The sequence below is a fragment of the Leucopleurus acutus genome, assembly GCF_964270905.1.
Source record: "Leucopleurus acutus genome assembly, chromosome: 10".
Taxonomy (NCBI): Eukaryota; Metazoa; Chordata; class Mammalia; order Artiodactyla; family Delphinidae; genus Leucopleurus; species Leucopleurus acutus.
The window spans coordinates 92,729,451-92,747,022 of NC_139153.1; the positions used below are offsets into that span (position 1 = coordinate 92,729,451).

General features: G+C 42.9%; 1 protein-coding gene across 3 annotated transcripts in view; it reads left to right on the top strand.

Moving 5' to 3' along the window:
- Positions 1-17,572, top strand: part of ATXN1 (ataxin 1) — a 396,177-nt gene that overhangs the window by 235,625 nt on the left and 142,980 nt on the right. For all 3 annotated transcript variants that reach the window (XM_082848800.1, XM_082848801.1, XM_082848802.1), the window contains one exon: positions 10,064-10,192. The gene's annotated coding sequence lies outside the window, so the exon portion shown is untranslated. The remainder of the gene's footprint in view (positions 1-10,063; positions 10,193-17,572) is intronic.

A 17,572-nucleotide genomic window follows, 5' to 3' on the forward strand; every position in this document is an offset into this window, starting at 1 on the left:
AGGACAGGCCAATAAATTGAGAGACAAGTTGTTGAGGCCAGGAATAGCAACCTTATTCAGAGAGCCTGCAGACCAAGAAGATGGTGGATGGTGTCCCAAAGAACCATCTTGCCTGAGTTACAATGCAGGCTTCTTTTCTACTAAAAGGGGAGGGAGTGAAGTCAAACATTTCCTGGTTCGGGTCAGTCTCCCGATGTGTTAATTTCTTCCTTCCTGCAGTCTTTCTTCTTTTTTTTTTAAAGTGTTTTCAGTCATTCTCTAATGTGCTTTCATTTATTTATTTTTGCTGTGTTGGGTCTTTGTTTCTGTGCGAGGGCTTTCTCCAGCTGTGGCAAGCAGGGGCCACTCTTCATCGCGGTGCACGGGGTTCTCACTGTCGCGGCCTCTCTTGTTGCGGAGCACAGGCTCCAGACGCGCAGGCTCAGTAGTTGTGGCTCACGGGCCCAGCTGCTCCGCGGCATGTGGGATCTTCCTGGACCGGGGCTCGAACCCATGTCCCCTGCATTGGCAGGCGGACTCTCAACCACGGCACCACGAGGGAAGCCCCCTTGCTGCAGTCTTTCACAGGTGGGTGTGGTGAGGATGTTTCCCGTGGCTAAACAAAGGTACTTTAGCTTAATGCTCATTGCCTGGGAGGCAGGGCTCCCAGAGATGGGCCATTATGTGTAACTGAAGCTTATAGGCAACATTCCTTTGGTGGCAATTAACTTGTAATAGAATATACAGAGTTTCTTCCCTGTTACGGAATAGGAGGTACTTTGTTATACAGCATTACTTGTATGTGGTTCAAGTAGGTATGTGTGCGTGTGCCTGCTCCCAGCCTCCCTCCCTGGTGCTACCCACACCCTCCACGCAACAAATCTTTGCTCCAAATACAGTATCAAATCTTCAACTCCATGTTCATAAAAAAAGAATAATTGTATTTCTCGGTACTTTCCTGGCACCAAGTAACCCACATCAAAGTCTACCTGCCTTTGGTGTTTCAACAGGTAATCCCTAGATTTAATGCCAAGTGGCATTTCTGTTCCTTGGTCTTCGCAGCTGAGACCATTGAAATCTCAGTTTTAAGCTAGAATAGTTTTGTTAAGCCTCCTCCAAAAGAGAAGTTTTAAATAGTGCCTTTGTCTTCTAATGCTTTTGTTCTGATTGCATCAGAAAGTTGTGATATTTAAACAAGGAGGCAGCGACCTGGAATAGTATGAAAAAAAGGATAAAATACAGAGTCATTATATTTTTGGCTTTCAGTTTAATAAAACGTACAAAAAGAAGACAAATGAGGTTGATTTAATGTAATTATGGCAATCCTGTTGATCCAAACATTATGCAACGTTGGATAGTTAAACTGTTGCTGATTTTGAATTTGGGGAAATAATTCTGTTTTTCAAAAGATCTTTGAATAGCCTTTAATCACGTAACGATACTGTAACTTTTTTTTTTTTTTTTTTTTTTGGTGGTACGCGGGCCTCTCACTGTTGTGGCCTCTCCCGTTGCGGACGCGCAGGCTCAGCCGCCGTGGCTCACGGGCCCAGCCGCTCCGCGGCATGTGGGATCTTCCCGGACCAGGGAACGAACCCGTGTCCCCTGCATCGGCAGGCGGACTCTCAACCACTGCACCACCAGGGAAGCCCAATACTATAGCTTTTAAGGCATGGTTGAAGGTCCTGGTTGAAGCCATGCTTTTACGTAGAAACATTTCATTAAGTAAAAAGGAAGTCATGGCTTTGATAGGATGCTTCCAAAGTTCTGCTTTTAATACCTTTGGTGAATTCTGTATCTGTCCAAAAGCATTGGGCTGGAGAGTATATGGGGATTCTGTCTTGTCATTTTATAATACTTTGACTTACCATTTGGTATTTTGTGAAGTCAGGCCCAACAGAATACTTGAGGATACTATCATACAACTCCTAATATTATGGCAAGAAGAGAATGAGAGGCACATATTCAAATTTTTTTCTGAGGATTTTTACTAATTTTGTTATAAAAAGGAGAGAAAAGTAGAGTAGACACAGAATGAAATGTAAAGCCAGGGGATTCCTCGCAGAGGCTACTCAGGAACCATAACAGCTCATGATTTATAAACGCTTTATAAACGATCAAGACATGAAGCACAGGCTCAGTCCCCACCGTCCCCATTTTTACCAGGCACTTCTGCAACACCCGGACTGATCACTGACGTTCTCCAGCAGGCATGAATAAAACTCTCCTCCCAGGAGAAGGTGTGTGATGGCTCCTGGCAGCCTGAAAGGGACTTGTAACCCAGGGGATGGAGAGCCGCAGTGTGGTCTCTAAGCTTCTTGATCCAGATGGTTCTGTCTCCTGAGCCACAGTGCCTTCTCTTGGGCTTTAGCAACGCCCTTTGGAAGCAGAGTATTAAACAGGGCCAGGGAGAAATTGTCAATTAGGAGCACAAGCCATCTTGGTCTTTAAAATCCTAATTTCCTGGAGACGTCATTCTATGGCTGTTCAGTGCAGATTAGGTAGATCTTGTTTATTTTTTCCCTTTTCTTCTCGATATGCAGGCATACTTTTCTCTGGGTGCATAATTGTGTTTCTTAACAAACTTTGCTTTATAGCAGTAAGGAGATATAACCAGCATACAAATACAGACACCTGCCGCGTCTATATGTGTGTGGATAAAGCCTTACCTTTTGTGATAAGCTGCGCTGATCCTAGGAAACAGTGGCATGGATCAACATGAATTAGTTTTTATTTTAACGTTTCATCATAGGATTTTTTTTCTAGCATGTTTGTCTCTGATGATGTGTTCTTTCGGCAGATGCTCCTTTTAGTTTTCATTACCTAAGCACAAACCAGTGAACATCAATAGGAAACGTCCCAAGTGCGTGCTAGACGTTCAGGGACTGCCAGTTCGGAATAAGATTTTACAGTGGATACATCGCACAGATTACTGATTTGTTGATTGAAGAGGGATGGCATGATGTGAGGAACAAGTCATATTCTTCAGAATACCCTAGGTTTGGGCTTCCTCCCGCTGGTCAGCTCCCTCTAGCTCCTCTTGAAGTCTTACTGTGTTGCCGTTCCTGGGAAAGGGGAGTTTTGGCGCCCCCGCCCCACCATTGCCTTGGATGCTCCCTTGTGAGCAGGGTGGAGGCAGAGGCTCCGGACCTGCTGGGCTCAGCTGGTCCACAGGAGGCTTTTCTGAACTCTACAGTTGGCAGCAACCTTGGCTGCTCTTTTCTGCCTCAGAAAGGAAATACGAAGAGTCAGCTTTGGGCCTGAGTTGGAAAAAAAAAAAAAAAAAAGGCCCTTATAGAGCATTTCGTCAGTTGACTGAGCAGTTTCCATATTGGCTCATGTCATGATTTTTCTCCAAGCCACCAGCAAGGAGCTCACAGAATAAGGAGACTTGAGGACACGTCAGAGGGAAGAAAGGAAAATACCACATTCTTGGTCAGGTAACCAACAAGTATGCGTCAAAGGGTTACCCTTTGCAGAAGCACTGTGGCACTTACAAAGAGAAGACAGACACAGACCCAGCCTTTGCAGAGTTTACTACAGTCTGGAGAAATGGTGCCTGTTTGAGGATAAGGAATAAAATGATTAGTATCCTCGGGAAAAGGAATAAAAACCATAGGAGTTCACATCCAAGAAAAAAAAAAAAGTACTTCTGATTGAGAAAGTTGTAGCACAGGAAGATGAAGGAAAGAGTGAGTGGAAAAGGTAGGACTTGAGCTGGTCCTAGTAGGTACAGCTTGAATTTTTACATAGAGAGTAGAAATGTGAGCTCTTGGAGATGAAGAGATGACCTCAGGTTGGCTGGTACAACACGCATAAGGGGAGAAGTGGGAAATGAAGTTGGAAAAGCATGTTGGGGCTAGATGGTAAAGGTCTTAAACATCAGATTTTAGGAGACTTTCAGCAAGCTGGAGGAACCCGTGAAGGTGCAGCATGGAGAAGTTGTATAATCTACTTTAGGATCCGACAGGGATGGCTCAGAGGTTTGCAGGGAGAGTATTGAAGGCAAGAAGACCATTATCAGGCTGCCGTGAGAGGACAGAGTCTGCGCCAGCATGGCAGCGTGGGCGTAGAGTGCATGCTTAATGGGACTTGACAACTGGTAGACTCTGGGAGAAAAGAGGAGAAGACAACTGTGCCATTAGCATGAATCAGAAATAAAAGGAGGACTGGTTTGGCGGAAAAAAATAGAACTTTTGAAACAGACATAATTTATTTATACTGCATATATCCAGCAGCTTACTGGGGGAGAAGCCAGGATACAGATTTAAGAGTCATATGCAGTACAAGGAAATTATTATAGAAGGAGAAGAGAGTCGAGAACGTCACCTTGGAGAGTACATAGCCTAGGGTTAGAAGGAATAACAGGAAGGGACAAAACCCAAGCAAGAGGAACAGCAGTCAGTGATGTTAGGAACATCAGAATAGTACTGTTTCAGAAATCAAGAGTAGTACTGGGACATTTTGGTTGCAAGAGACAAGTAAAACTCAGAGTGACTTAAACAAACAAAAAAAGAATTTGCTGTATCACCTATGTATTAGTTTTCTATTGCTGCAGAACAGATTATCATAAACATAGTGATTTAAAACCACCATTTCTGTAGGTCAGAAGTCTAGCCGTGGCTTAGCCGGATTCTCCACTCAGGGTTTCCTAAGGCTGAAATCAAGGTGTTAGCTGGGCTGCATTCTCATCTGGGGCTTGCCGTCCTTTTTCAAGCTCCTGTGGTTATTGGCAGAATTTACTTCCTTGTGGTTGTAGGACTGAGGCGCTTATTCTTTTGCTGGCTATGGGATGGGCACCACTCTTAGCTCCTGGTGAGAGCCATGCCCCCCTCCCACCCCCAAATGTGTTCTTTCATGTTTTGAATCTCATTCCTGGAAGAGCTTGTCCTGGAAGGGCTCGCCTTATTAGGTCAGGCCCACCAAGGCTGGGCTTTCTGTTTTAAGGTCAATTGATTTGGGATGTTAATTTTATCTGCAAAATCTTTCACAGCAGCAGCAGCACCCAGATTGTGTTTGATTGAATAACTAGGAGAGGGTGTGTGGGCACCAGGGGACAGGGAATCTTGGGAGCCACTTTAGAATTTTGTCTATCATGATGTAACTAAAAGATACAGGAATGAATGTAACTCTGGCATGGCTGCATCCAAGGGACCTCACTGTCATCAGGACTCAGACGTTCTGTCTTTCAGCCTCATTCCCTGCTGCAGAGCTTCACCCTCATGTGGACTTTCCTCACAAGGTGGTAAAATTAGCTCTGAGGAGACCATGCTTCCATGGAGAGGGCATCTCATTCCTCTTAGTTCTAGCCAGTCTGAGAGAGGCCTTTGATTGGTGTGGCTTTGGTTACATGCCCATCCCTACATCCTGTCATCATGGCAAGAGGGATATGTATTCTGATTCTCCAAGCCTAGATCATATGCCCATCTTTATTTATTTTTAAAATTTTATTGAAGTATAATTGATTCATTATGTTGTGTTGATTTCTGCTGTACGGCAAAGTTACTCAGTTATACATACATGCTCTTTTTATATTCTTTTCCATTACGGTTTATCACACGATATTGAATATAGTTCCCTGTGCTGTACAGTAGGACCTTGGTGTTTATCCATCCTATATCTAATAGTTTGCATATGCCCATCTTTGGACCCAAGGCATGAGGTCAACCCAGCCCAGATAACAAAGAAAATGGGGGAGAGGTCATTCCAGAAAGATGCTGTCCAGGCAAAAATGCTAGTTCACTAAATAAAAAGAAAATTTAAGGAACTACCTTATCAAGTATTCTAGGAGAGTCAGTTAGGAAAAGGCCACTACATTTAGAAGACAGGGAGCCATTCCTGGCCTTTAAAAGCGAAGGAAGTTTACTTAAAAAAAAAAAAGTGTTGAAATCAAACTCTAAGGGTTTTAAGAGGTACCCGATGAAATACAGTGTTGAATTTATACTACACTTTAACATGTTTTATGGTGAACAGGGGAGCGGTGACAGCCATTTGGGAATGTATTAGGGTCTGGGGAAGATCTTTCAGGGATAGCAATGATTACGTTTTAGGCTGCAAAGAAGTTTCTGGTAGAGGGGGTGAAAAGATTGTAGGAGAGACAGAGGGCAGAATTGACCCCAACAGGACTTGGAGCCAGTAGGAGACAGACTAAGAGCCCCAAGGAGTTTTCACAGATTATAAAGTGGTGTGGGCTTTTTGGGTTGTTTGGTCGTTTGTCACTTCTTTGGAAGGAATGATACCTGTTTATTCTAATGTAACCATCTTAAAGTGGTTAAATATACTCAAGATCCTTAGCCTCTGTTTGGCCATGTAATTGACAGAAAGACTTTACACTTAGAGCAGTGGTTCCCAAAGTGTGGTTCCTGGACCAGAAGCCTCAGCATCACCTGGGAACCTGTTAAAAGTGCAAGTTCTTTGGCCTCGCCTCAGACCTCCTAGATCAGAAATTCTGCGGGTGGGACCCAGCAACATGGTTTCACAAGGCCTCCAGGTGTTTTTGATGACGGTTCAGGTTTGAGAGCCACTGCCTCAGAGCATCCGCATCTCTCCTCCATGGACCACGAGGGTTTCCTTAATGGTGGCTTTTGAAAAGCTAGGAGAATCGAGGATAAAGGCTCCTGGTGCTGGGGGGGGGAGGGGTTGTAAATCTTGAAAGGAGATGGCAACTGCTCAAAAGCCATTAGTGACCAAAAATATAATGGATTGGAAGAACAGGAGAGAGAAGGGTAAGTTATAACTTAATTGTTCTCGAGTTCATGCAGGACTTTCACTCGGATGATAGGCATGTAGGACCTCCAAGTCCCTGGAGGGCAGAAAAGTGAGAAGGGCTTAAATTATAGCCGTAGAGTAGTGCTTCCTTTGGCATAAAGGTTAAGTCGTAGAACTGGTTTGCGATATGGATCATTTAATTTAAGTGCAGGCTCTTCTACTCAGCACTACCAGGAGGCTGCAAAAGAAGGGCATGGCAAGGTTTCTTTCATCAAGGAGCTTGTAAACTTTTGGAGCCTTTCAAGGCCTACGTTGTCTTTTTATACTTCACTGGATTTATTTAACAGTGCTGAATTGAAAAGAACCTCGGGTCAGAATGCTCGCTAAAGGCTGTAAGTGCTGTGGGCAGTCAGGGGAAGGAGAAATTGGCGTTGTGTCACTTTCATCTCTGGTCGGAGGATGCAGCTGTCAGCCTGGCATAATTTCCCAGGTCTCATGGCAGGGTTTTGGACAACTCGGCTTCAAAAAGTTTTTCTTCTTGCTCTTTCTTCCTGAGTTTGCTAAAGCTTGTCAGGACTCCTAAGTCAAAGTGAGGGTTTGGATTTCACGACTTTGAACTTGGAGGATTATTAATATTTTGGTAGTTATATGAGGAACCAGATACGTAGGAGATACTGCATTTTATCCGTTGTCTTAAATGTAAACAGGCTCAAATAGACGTTTGGCATATTCATTTCAAACAGACTTTCAAACTTACTCCATTCACAGGAGAACATGAATGAGCCTGTCTGAGGATGCCTTCGTTTTGTAGGATGAAGAAAGCAAATTCCTGATCTTCCTTAGTGGAAACATTAAGTTGCACCAGCTCTGGGATGGTAGGGAACAAGAAGACAGTTCAGATGAACACAACATTTCCGTCGCTTTTTATTTCTGTGCACCATGCTGCATACCTGGGTAAATAGATACCAAACCAAGAACCAAAAGCGAAGGTGCACAGGACACTCTAGAAAGTGAGGAAAAATACCATTTCGGTCCAGGAGAGAAATAATAAAAACATCCTAATAGTCAAGAGGAAGCCAGCAAACTTGGAACCTAATAGAAGGTACTAAGAAGTGGTTTTTTGTTTGTTTTTAGAAGTTTACGTGTAGTATGATCTGTCTTTAGCCCTTTTAGGGGAGGGTTTTAAGAGGAAGCTTCGTTTTATTTCATTGTGATGATGGGGTTATTTTTGATGAATTAGGAAGCTAGAGTCTTCCTTTTCTGTCACATCAAGTGTCATGCCTGCACCGAATAATGTTCCTCTAGCAGAAATTACTAGTTTGTTGCTCTGATGGCCCAGTAGTTGGAAAGAAGAATCATTTCTTATTTCAAGGTATTGAGAACAGTTCTGTTGTTCATTTCCTGATCAAGAAGACCCAATTGAAAAAAAAAAGTCAGGGGAAAAAGATGAAATAACAGAAATTAATTGTACAGGTCTAGTCAGCGCACTTATATAATGCAGAGGCTGTTTCCTCTGCCCAGAAACTTGATGACTGGTTAACTCTTCGCTCATCGTTTACTTCCCTGTTGAAGTGTTACTTTTGGAAGAAAGACCTTTCTTCTACGTGACGTTACCCCATTATGGGGTGATTGCAGATCACAGTGTTTATTTGTCCTTCTTAATGCCTATCTGCTTTTCGAATTTTATGCAAATATTAAAAATAGTATACTCTGATTCTTCAATATCTGTTCCTCTTGCAGCAATGAGCTTCTTAAAGGCACAGTCCTCTGTCTGTTTTGTTCACCATTATGAACATAGAACCTGGTGGATATAGTAAGCACCAAGTAAAAATGTGTCCAGTGAATGAATGAATATGAAAGCAGTTTGTACACTTGAAACTAATATGTTTTATGTCAGTTATACCTCGATTAAAAAACACTTTATAAACTGAATTCACTATAAAAGTCATGGTTAATTGTATTAATAGCAGACACCTTTCTCCCTTTCGTCCTAATTTTTTCTCTGCATTTTAAAAAATTCTTTATTTTGAGGTCTGTTTGTCAGTTTTTTGCCAGTTCCAAATCTAAGATTTGGTATTATTCATTCTTGCCTGTTTTTGAGATAAGAGATCACATTTTTCCATCGAAAATATTCCTATACCCACAGTGCTAATTCTGGGATTCCCATTTTTGTTCAATGTACGCTTATGACTTTGAAAGAAAAACATGACTGGTACTTGTGGATGATTTATTTGGGAAGCAAACAAGATTCCAGCGTAGCATTTAAATTCTGTTTTTTGTCATCCCCAAAGCCACTCCGGTAAGCTTCCATACCTCAAGCATGCTCCTCAAAAGCACACAAGTCCAAATACCTTGATAATATTGGCCCAGGAAAAGTTTTTCCTGGCCCTGTCTTACAGGAGGGGGAAAAAAAAAAATCAAGAAATCCAGGTGTGGAAATTATTAATGAGATATTGAGAGTAAACTTAATCAGGATATGAATAGGTCTTTGCTTTAAAAGCAACATACAAACAAAAATCACCCAGTCCTTTTCCATCAGGGCCTCAATGTGCCACTTCGGTGGGTGGAAGTGGCAAATGGCCAAGTGGAAAATTTCACAGCCCTGCAAATGTCCAGTGCACTCAACACTGCAGAACAGCAATCCGAGGGAGGGGTGTGGACCAAATCATCATGTTCCTGCACATGCCTCTCTCACCAGTTTTCATCTCCTTTTCCTGTTCACTTCCTGGTCCAGGCCTTTACTTTTCTTCTCCCTGAGATTCTAGATGCCTCTGTTTCCAGTGCTCAGCTTCCCTTGACCCCTCGGTGAAAGAAGAAACATTTGGACGTTTGGGTGCCCCGGGGATGGTTGATATGGGTGCCTTGCCAAAGCTGGCTTTTATATTCTGGCTCCAAGCTCAGTAACAGGCTTCTGACTCCTAATAATCCTTTGTGTTTACGTGGCGCCTTTCTTCTCGGGAACTGTGAGTGCTTTGCCGGAGTGAGCTTACTGGTCTTCCCAACCACCTAGTGAGGTATGAAAATGGCAGAAGGTGATCGCTCTAGCTCCCTCCTCCTTGCAAGAGAGCAAACTCAAGTAGCTTATTTTGAGGCTGTGTTGCAAGTGTGCATCTCAGCTGGGTTGCCATCTGAAGTCTCCCAGAATTGGCTTCAGCTTGGGGTGGGGATGGGGGTGGGGGAGAGGCCTGGCCGCACCGTGCTGTCTCCTGGGACAAGAGCAAAAATACTGCATTTCCTTTTTAAGCAAAGCATACTGGAGAATGGTCTTTGGTGAATTATCCATCAGTCTAATTGATCGTGAACTTCGTTTGTTGAGACAACGGGGGATTTGACGATGTATTCACCTTTCTCTTTTTCTTTTGTTCTGTTCCTATGCTAGGTACTTCTCCCTTCCCTGTGAAAGGAAGAAAGAACACGCCTGGGCCCAGGAGCGCTCCAGCTTCTTCTGGGAAGTCTCCATGGTGAAGGACAGGTTGGGGCTACCTGTGAACCGTGCACAGTGAATGTTGTAAGTTAACAAGATTTGCTTCTGCAGCGACTTGCCTTGTAACGATTTGTGAATCATGGGATGCAGGAGCCAGGGTGCTGAAGTGGTACTAGCATTACCTCTAGGTGATCCTCCAATTAATTTCGTTTTTTTTTAAGGGGAGAGGTTCTGTTTTTGTTTACCATGAACTTGACTTTCTCTCAGCTTCTGTGGGGCACTGCTCATTATCTTCTTATGGATCAAGTGTGGAGACAGTGACTCTTTCAGTGTAGGAACACCCTTTTCTCCTGGTGCGGTCACGCCCTTTCTCCTGGTGCGGTTAATAGTATCAGGTTCAGAGCAGCCTCTTTAAACTGGGCTCTGGCAGTTCTTTTAGGTTGTGGGTAGGAGGTAAACTCTTCCAGGCTAAGGTTTCCCAACCAGGATTTGCACCCTGCAATTATTTTATTTATGTGACGTTTTTGATTGGAATGAAATGTTTTTCTGGCTTTCAAAAATCTGAGGTATGCGAGTACAGTCAGCTGTTCGGTGCTTCTCTTGCTTAAAGTTGGCTGATTTATTGCTTTTTATCAGGCTACTGGGTTGGGATTTTGAGATTAGTCGTTTTTGTGTGTCAGCTGCTGGTCACCTTTCATGAGGAGGTTTAGGATCCAGTAATTGAAGGGAAGGCACGCTATAGGCTTCGAGAAGCTCGTCCAGCACAAAACTTACGGGTCTGCCCAGCTCTGCTGCTTTCTGGAGGCTTTACCTCATTGCTAGACTGTGTCATAAAAGAAAAAAAGTTTAGAAGCGTTTTGACCAGGAAAGAGTAAAACTACAGGAAACCCAGGCTGGCCTATGAACATATTACCTTCAAATTTTAGAAAATGAAGAGCCAACTTCGACTTGGTTTTTTTGTGTGTGTGTGTGTAAATGTATATTTTAAATATATAATACATATATAGACACAATATATATTGTGTATATATGTATTATATATGCAAATATGTATTTATATATATAATATACATATATGTATGTATATGTGTGTGTATATATATATAAATAACTTTATATTAAGTGTTCAGCTTCTTAATAATTTGGTCAAGAAACTTTTCCAGGCATATACTACCATATGTTTCAGTTACGTGAGCTATTTTGAATGAGCAAAATGCAATAATATGAGGGCATATATCGGGGGGAAAGCATCGAAAAAGATTTCCACTGAGTTTTTATTTCTTGGTTTTCTAAAAATTTGTATTAAATACGCATATTTCTCCATACTTCCTGAGGGTTAAATAGTCATATTAAAATAAGCTTATTGAACTCAGAATCTCCCAGTGCCTCAGAGTAAATGGATGTGGAAGATGCTGGTTTTTTCATGTGCTTTCATTTTGTACATATGATCACATTGGCTCTGGTAGAAAGTATACAGCTCCTGGAATTACTGACCTAAATTCTATTCCTGGTCCTATGGTCAAGTAAGTCTGCAACCTTGGGCAAGTCACTGACAGCCATGAAGTGTTGGTTTATGAGTCTGTATATTGCTCTATGCTACTTGTTTACTGACGTCGCCATCTTGGTGTGGGCTTCCCAGAAGGAGCAGAGCCTCTTGTAACACACTTTAATCTTACTAAAAAACATCTCATATTCTAAAGGTTGCTACCGCTATTGAGGAATAATTTGTGGGTCCTGTTGGATCTGGGTGCTACAGTAGCAGCGTGCTTTTCTTGAAAGTATTTTCCCAGTCAGGCAGCTGGTAGAGTGCACTTCTGGTAATGTTTTTTAAAGCATTTTTATCCTAGGAAACAAGTGTCTTATGGAAAAGTGCTTTAGGTTTCAGGTTACATTTAAAAGAACACTGCAGTTACTATGATCAAGATAGCTTTTGTTTCGAATTTGGTGTGTTTTTTTTTTTTCTTTAAACCATAGCTTTGAACTGCTTACATGATAACCCTGTCAGATCTCAAACATGAAGTGAGGTTTTTAAAGACGTTCCAAGGTGTAAACCTTAAGATGCCACATGGCCAACTTGGAGTCATTTACAAATCTTTCTTTAAATGGAGTGGGTTGAGAGAGAGGAAGAAAATGTTAGATTCTTTTGAACTCCTAGAAACTTTTTCTTCCAAATTGCGTTCACTTGGGGAGGTGGGGGAGGTTCCAGTTTTCTCAGTAACTCTTGAAATTAGTAACCTTTTGTAATCTTGGTGCATTTTTACAACACTGAATTCACAGTCTCCTCTTACTTTGGTGTCCTGGGTACCCCAAAGCTGTGCCATTTTAATCGGGAAGGCAGGAGATTTTCAAAGGATGTGTGCTTACACGTAGATGGGGTATGATAGTGGGTAGAAGAACATTTGAGTAATAGTCGTGGCAGCCGTTGGAATGAGCGGTGTCCATCCCCAGCAGCCCTTGCACACTGTGCCCTAGACTCACTACCCGTGTAGTTCTCCTCTGTTTGCCCCATTAACCACCTTTCAAGTCTGCCACCATCTTTCTAGCAGATGGACTTTGGTCCTGAAAGTGTCTCAGATTGGCTGTAAGGTGCGGTATCTTATGCAGAGAGGAGTGGCAAGAAGACTGACCTAGGAGTCGGGAGACCTGGGTTTTACCCATGATGCTGCAGTTGCCTGTATAACCTGGGGCCCCCTAAAGCCCTGGGGACCCATTTTATCCTGAGTAACATGAGAAAGTTGAGTTTAGTGAGCTCTGGTCATTCTTCTGGGTGTCTAACATTACTTCAAGTATCAGCCTAGATGAGGCCGACTGGACCTTCGTTTTCCCGTTTGGCTTCTAAGCGTCAGTGATTTGGTACAACTTCAGTTTACAAGTGCTTTTAAAACATTGAGCACAGTCTTGTGGTTAAAAAAACAAAAGAATTACTATGTCTGTCACCATCCCGTTACCCTTTACAGAGGACCCTCCCAGGGACCATGTGACAATTGAAAGGTGTTTGAGTGCTTTCTGAGAATAGAGTTTTAGTCACTTAAATTTAGGATCCATACTCGTTGGTCTTCTTGAAAATTAAAAATGAACCACTTTTGAAATTTAACTTCTTAAAAACAGTCCACCTCTGTACTCAAATATTAGTATATAGGTAAGGAGGCAGCGATCTGTAATTCTTTCCTAAGCTTCTCTTAAGCTTCCTTAAGTAGGTCTTCTCCATGTTGCCTCTTTAAAGCAGCCTTCCCTGGCCTATATCAAATAACACACACCGCACCCCTCTCATCCTCTAGCCTACTTTATTTTTCTTTGAAGCACCTTGCATATTATACGTGCATTTGTTAATCAGCCGTCTCCTCAGTTAGACTGTAAGCTCCATGAAAGCAGGGATAATCATCATCATCATTATTCCTGGTGAATCCACGACACCTAAAATACTGTTTGTCCTGTAGTGGGCATTCGGTAAATATTTGTTGAGCAACTAAGCACAGAATAAACATATGCCCGGGCTTCTTACGTGTGGGCCTAAGCCATTCAGAAAAGGACCACAAACATGGTTCTGATGAGAGCTGCTTCAATCTCATAGGAGTTTGGTCAGGTAGAGGCAGGCATGGAGAGACTAGTTCATTGTATTTTCCTTAGAAGTAGATGTTAAATGTTTATGATGTGTATAAGTCAATGTGGGAAAGGAAACCATTTTTTTTTTTTAAAAAAAGGTTTTATAGAACTATCAGAGTTTGGGGATTTTCTGATGCTTGAATTCTACACTGTGTGTATTTCCTCTCCTTTTCCATTTGAGTGTTTTGCTGTATGGGTTGTTTGTGAACGGCCTGCCCTGGCATTCTGTGAAGGGTTGGAGTGTTGCCTTATAATCCTATCGCTTGATCACTGTTCATGTTGACATCTGTTTTCAGAGTGGCAGATGGACTCGGAGTGCCAAGGCTACCTAGAAACTCACCGTTTACTGAATGGCATCATTTTCATTTTCTTTTCTTTTGGTTGATACACACTTCGGAATTAAAAAAAAAAATAGTGCACCGGTACAAACCGAGTCCACTGAGCGTCCCTCTGGTGTGCAGGGAGAAGTTGACAAACACTTTTTTAGGGAGGCATCATCCTATGTGGCTTTTGAGGCTCACAGGGGTCAAGGTTTCTTGAATTTTCTGTGTTTATTGACCCCTTTTCAGAGTAACTGCTCTGAGAGCAGGAGTTACATTATTCCTATGAAGAAATGGAAAGACTCAAATAAACACCTCTCTGCCTATTTAGACAGCATTATGCTGTCTTTATAAGCGTTGAAAAATGGGAGCTGAATTTCTAGTCTCCAGAGTGAGGGAATTACACATACACACTCTAATCAGAGCAATTGGGGAATTTCCCTGTGTGTCAATTTGTACCTTTTAGATTTGCCATCTGTGATACCAGATTTTTTTTATGATCTCTAGTGCTATCATAGAAAAAAAAAAAAAACTTAAGTAGATAAGGGGATCAGAAGGAAAGGGGAGATTTTACTATTCGATAAATGAGGGGGGGGAAGTCTCATTTTTTTTAATCCTGGCTTGTAATGGCCCTGTCAATGGACCTGCGTGTTATAAAGGCAAAGAGGCTCTCATATTTCATGCAGGTACTCTGGGTGTTCTTTGTGTAACCTCGAGTCTTCTGGAATTTTCTCTTTCACCCATGTCTTTCCCTTTCCCAGGCTTCCTCCTGTTGCTTCTTACCGACGGCGTCACTCATTCCCGGCCATTGCTGCCTTGCAGTTGGGTGGGGGGCCTTGCATGAGCTGCCACTTCTGAGAGTTGACGTCAGCCCTACTTGCTGAGTCTCGGCAGAGGGCAGCCCATCGCAGGCACCCCCGTCCCCTCGTGTCGTCTTCCCCTCGTGCTCAGCCTGCTCCCCTCAGCATCTCGGAGGGGAAAAGGGATATACTTGGAACCCTCAGAAGGTGTGGAAGGACAAATGTTCTTGTACCTTCTACGATATCCGTGTCCTGTGGGGGAAGAGAAGGTGTCCACAGCCTGGTCAGACTGCTTTCTAACTGAGTAGTTGCTGTCACGTAAAAAGGTTTTATGTTCTATTTAAGTTTCGAACTCAATGAATCGTATGTGTGAAAAGGTGGTTGTGTGCCAAGGTGTGCTCAGGTCTGTTAGGGATGCAGGGATGGGTAGTCTGCATTCACTGCTCGCTGGGATTTTCCTCTCTCCAATCACTTTGGGAGGGGCAGAGTCGGGTGCTGCGAAAGGGGTGATGAGTAAGATTATTCAGATTTGGGCTTTCAGGGGAGGGAGGCTTCACAGAGTGCTGAGCGTCTGAATTAGGTCTTGAAACAGAGGCTGGATTTCAATGCCGTGTGTGTGTGTGTGTGTGTGTGTGTGTGTGTGTGTTGAGAAGGCGAGGGAGGGAGGGAGACATGATAAACCTAGTCTTTCCTTTTTTTTTTTTTTTTTTTTTGTGGTACACGGGCCTCTCACTGCTGTGGCCTCTCCCGTTGCGGAGCACAGGCTCCGGACGCGCAGGCTCAGCGGCCATGGCTCACGGGCCCAGCCGCTCCGCGGCATGTGGGATCTTCCCGGACCGGGGCATGCGGACCCTCAACCACTGTGCCACCAGGGAAGCCCCCAGCCTAGTCTTTTCTTTAACTGCTTCTTCATCTGGGTAGATGAGACCTCAGAGCCAGAAATGTCTTTCCATCAGGAATGATGAGCCGTGACCACTGATAAAGACATAGAGTGGGGACTTGGAGGACACGGGAACCATTCTTCTTTAGGGTCATTTTATATAAATATTTATAGGCAAAAGCTGAAGCAAGAACTTGGGCCACTTAAAGAAATGGTGCCTCCCCAACCCGTGTAAAATGTAGTGTTTTCAGCTGAACTTCAGACAGAAACCACACCCGAAACTAAAAATGTATTTCTCAAGTGGTGTTTCTTTGAAGCACTTGCTGTGGAAGAAGCGGTACACACAGAAAGAAGGAAGGGCGAGGATGACTGGGTGGGAGTGCTGCCCTGGAAGGGGAATCTTAAGCCACGGAAAATTCTTCCAGAGATCAGAGATCGATCAGCTCTACCATCTTTGTTATAAATATAAATGAATATGACTGTATAGAAATGACTGTAAGTCTTTTCTCTCCAAGTATATCATATCATAGTATTTGAATTATTTTCATTGTTCCTCTAAAAGATTGTTGTTTCTCCTTCCTTTGCTTTCTTAGAGAAAAAGTAAGGCACAGATAGGAACTAAATGACATTTTGTCATAAAGCCAAAACAAAATCTGATAGTTATCAGCAAATAAATTGTTCTTTGGGACTAATGTATAAAGAGAAACAGATAATTTCATTCTTTTAATTTCCCACGTTTTCACTTTTGTAAAATAATCATTTTTTTAAGACCAGAAAATCATTTAACCCCTCCTTCCCTCAACATATATTCACATTAAATTTCCAGTGCTTACTATGTAATAAATTCCAAGAGGGGGGCCTCTTAGATTGAAAGAATTAACCCGTCTTCTCTATGTCCTGAGGATTATGTTAACCTTTTGCAGACACCTGAATAAGAATGTTACATGATTCAAAAAAGTCATTTTCTACAAGCATAAAATGCTTTTTAGGTGAGATGGGTTTCAAACAGCTAAGTTTACTATGTTGGGGGATTTTAGTGTTTCAACGTCAGTTTCCTTTTTTTAAAAAAAATAAATTTATTTATTTTTGGCTGTGTTGGGTCTTCGTTGCTGTGCACGGGCTTTCTCTAGTTGCGGCGAGAGGGGGTACCCTTCGTAGTGGTGTGCGGGCTTCTCACTGCGGTGGCTTCTCTTGTTGCGGAGCATGGGCTCTAGGTGCGCGGGCTTCAGTAGTTGTGGCATGTGGGCTCTGTAGTTGTGGCTCGCGGGCTCTAGAGCACAGGCTCGGTAGTTGTGGCACATGGGCTTAGTTGCATCACAGCATGTGGGATCTTCCCAGACCAGGACTCGAACCCGTGTCCCCTGTGTTGGCAGGCAGATTCTTAACCACTGTGCCACCAGGGAAGTCCAATGTCAGTTTTCTATTTGTGCTTCTGTTCTGAAACAACTTCCTTAAGTAGAATCCCCCAAAGTGGAAATGTTAATGGGATACAAACGGCAACCTCCTTCAGAATCGTTTTGTTTCCAAAACTCAAGTTCCTGTCATGCTCTTTGGACTCTTCACCAGCTTCTTCCACCTGTAAATCTTACTTCTTTCCCAGTACCTTTATCACACACGTCCTGTGACCATCTCCCTTCCGGCCACGACTGTCTAGCACTAGGACTTGTCCACAGTGCCAACAGAATTTGCTGCTTGGGGACCCCTGCACGGGTACTGGGCTGTGCTACATCTTTCATTCTGTACATCAGCCATCCTTACAGACATTGGGACATCAATGTTTTGCATATCTGGAAATGAAAATGCTCTTGCTAAAATTGTTTTCTGAAAATTTCCATTAGGTTGCTCTTCATTTCATTTTTCT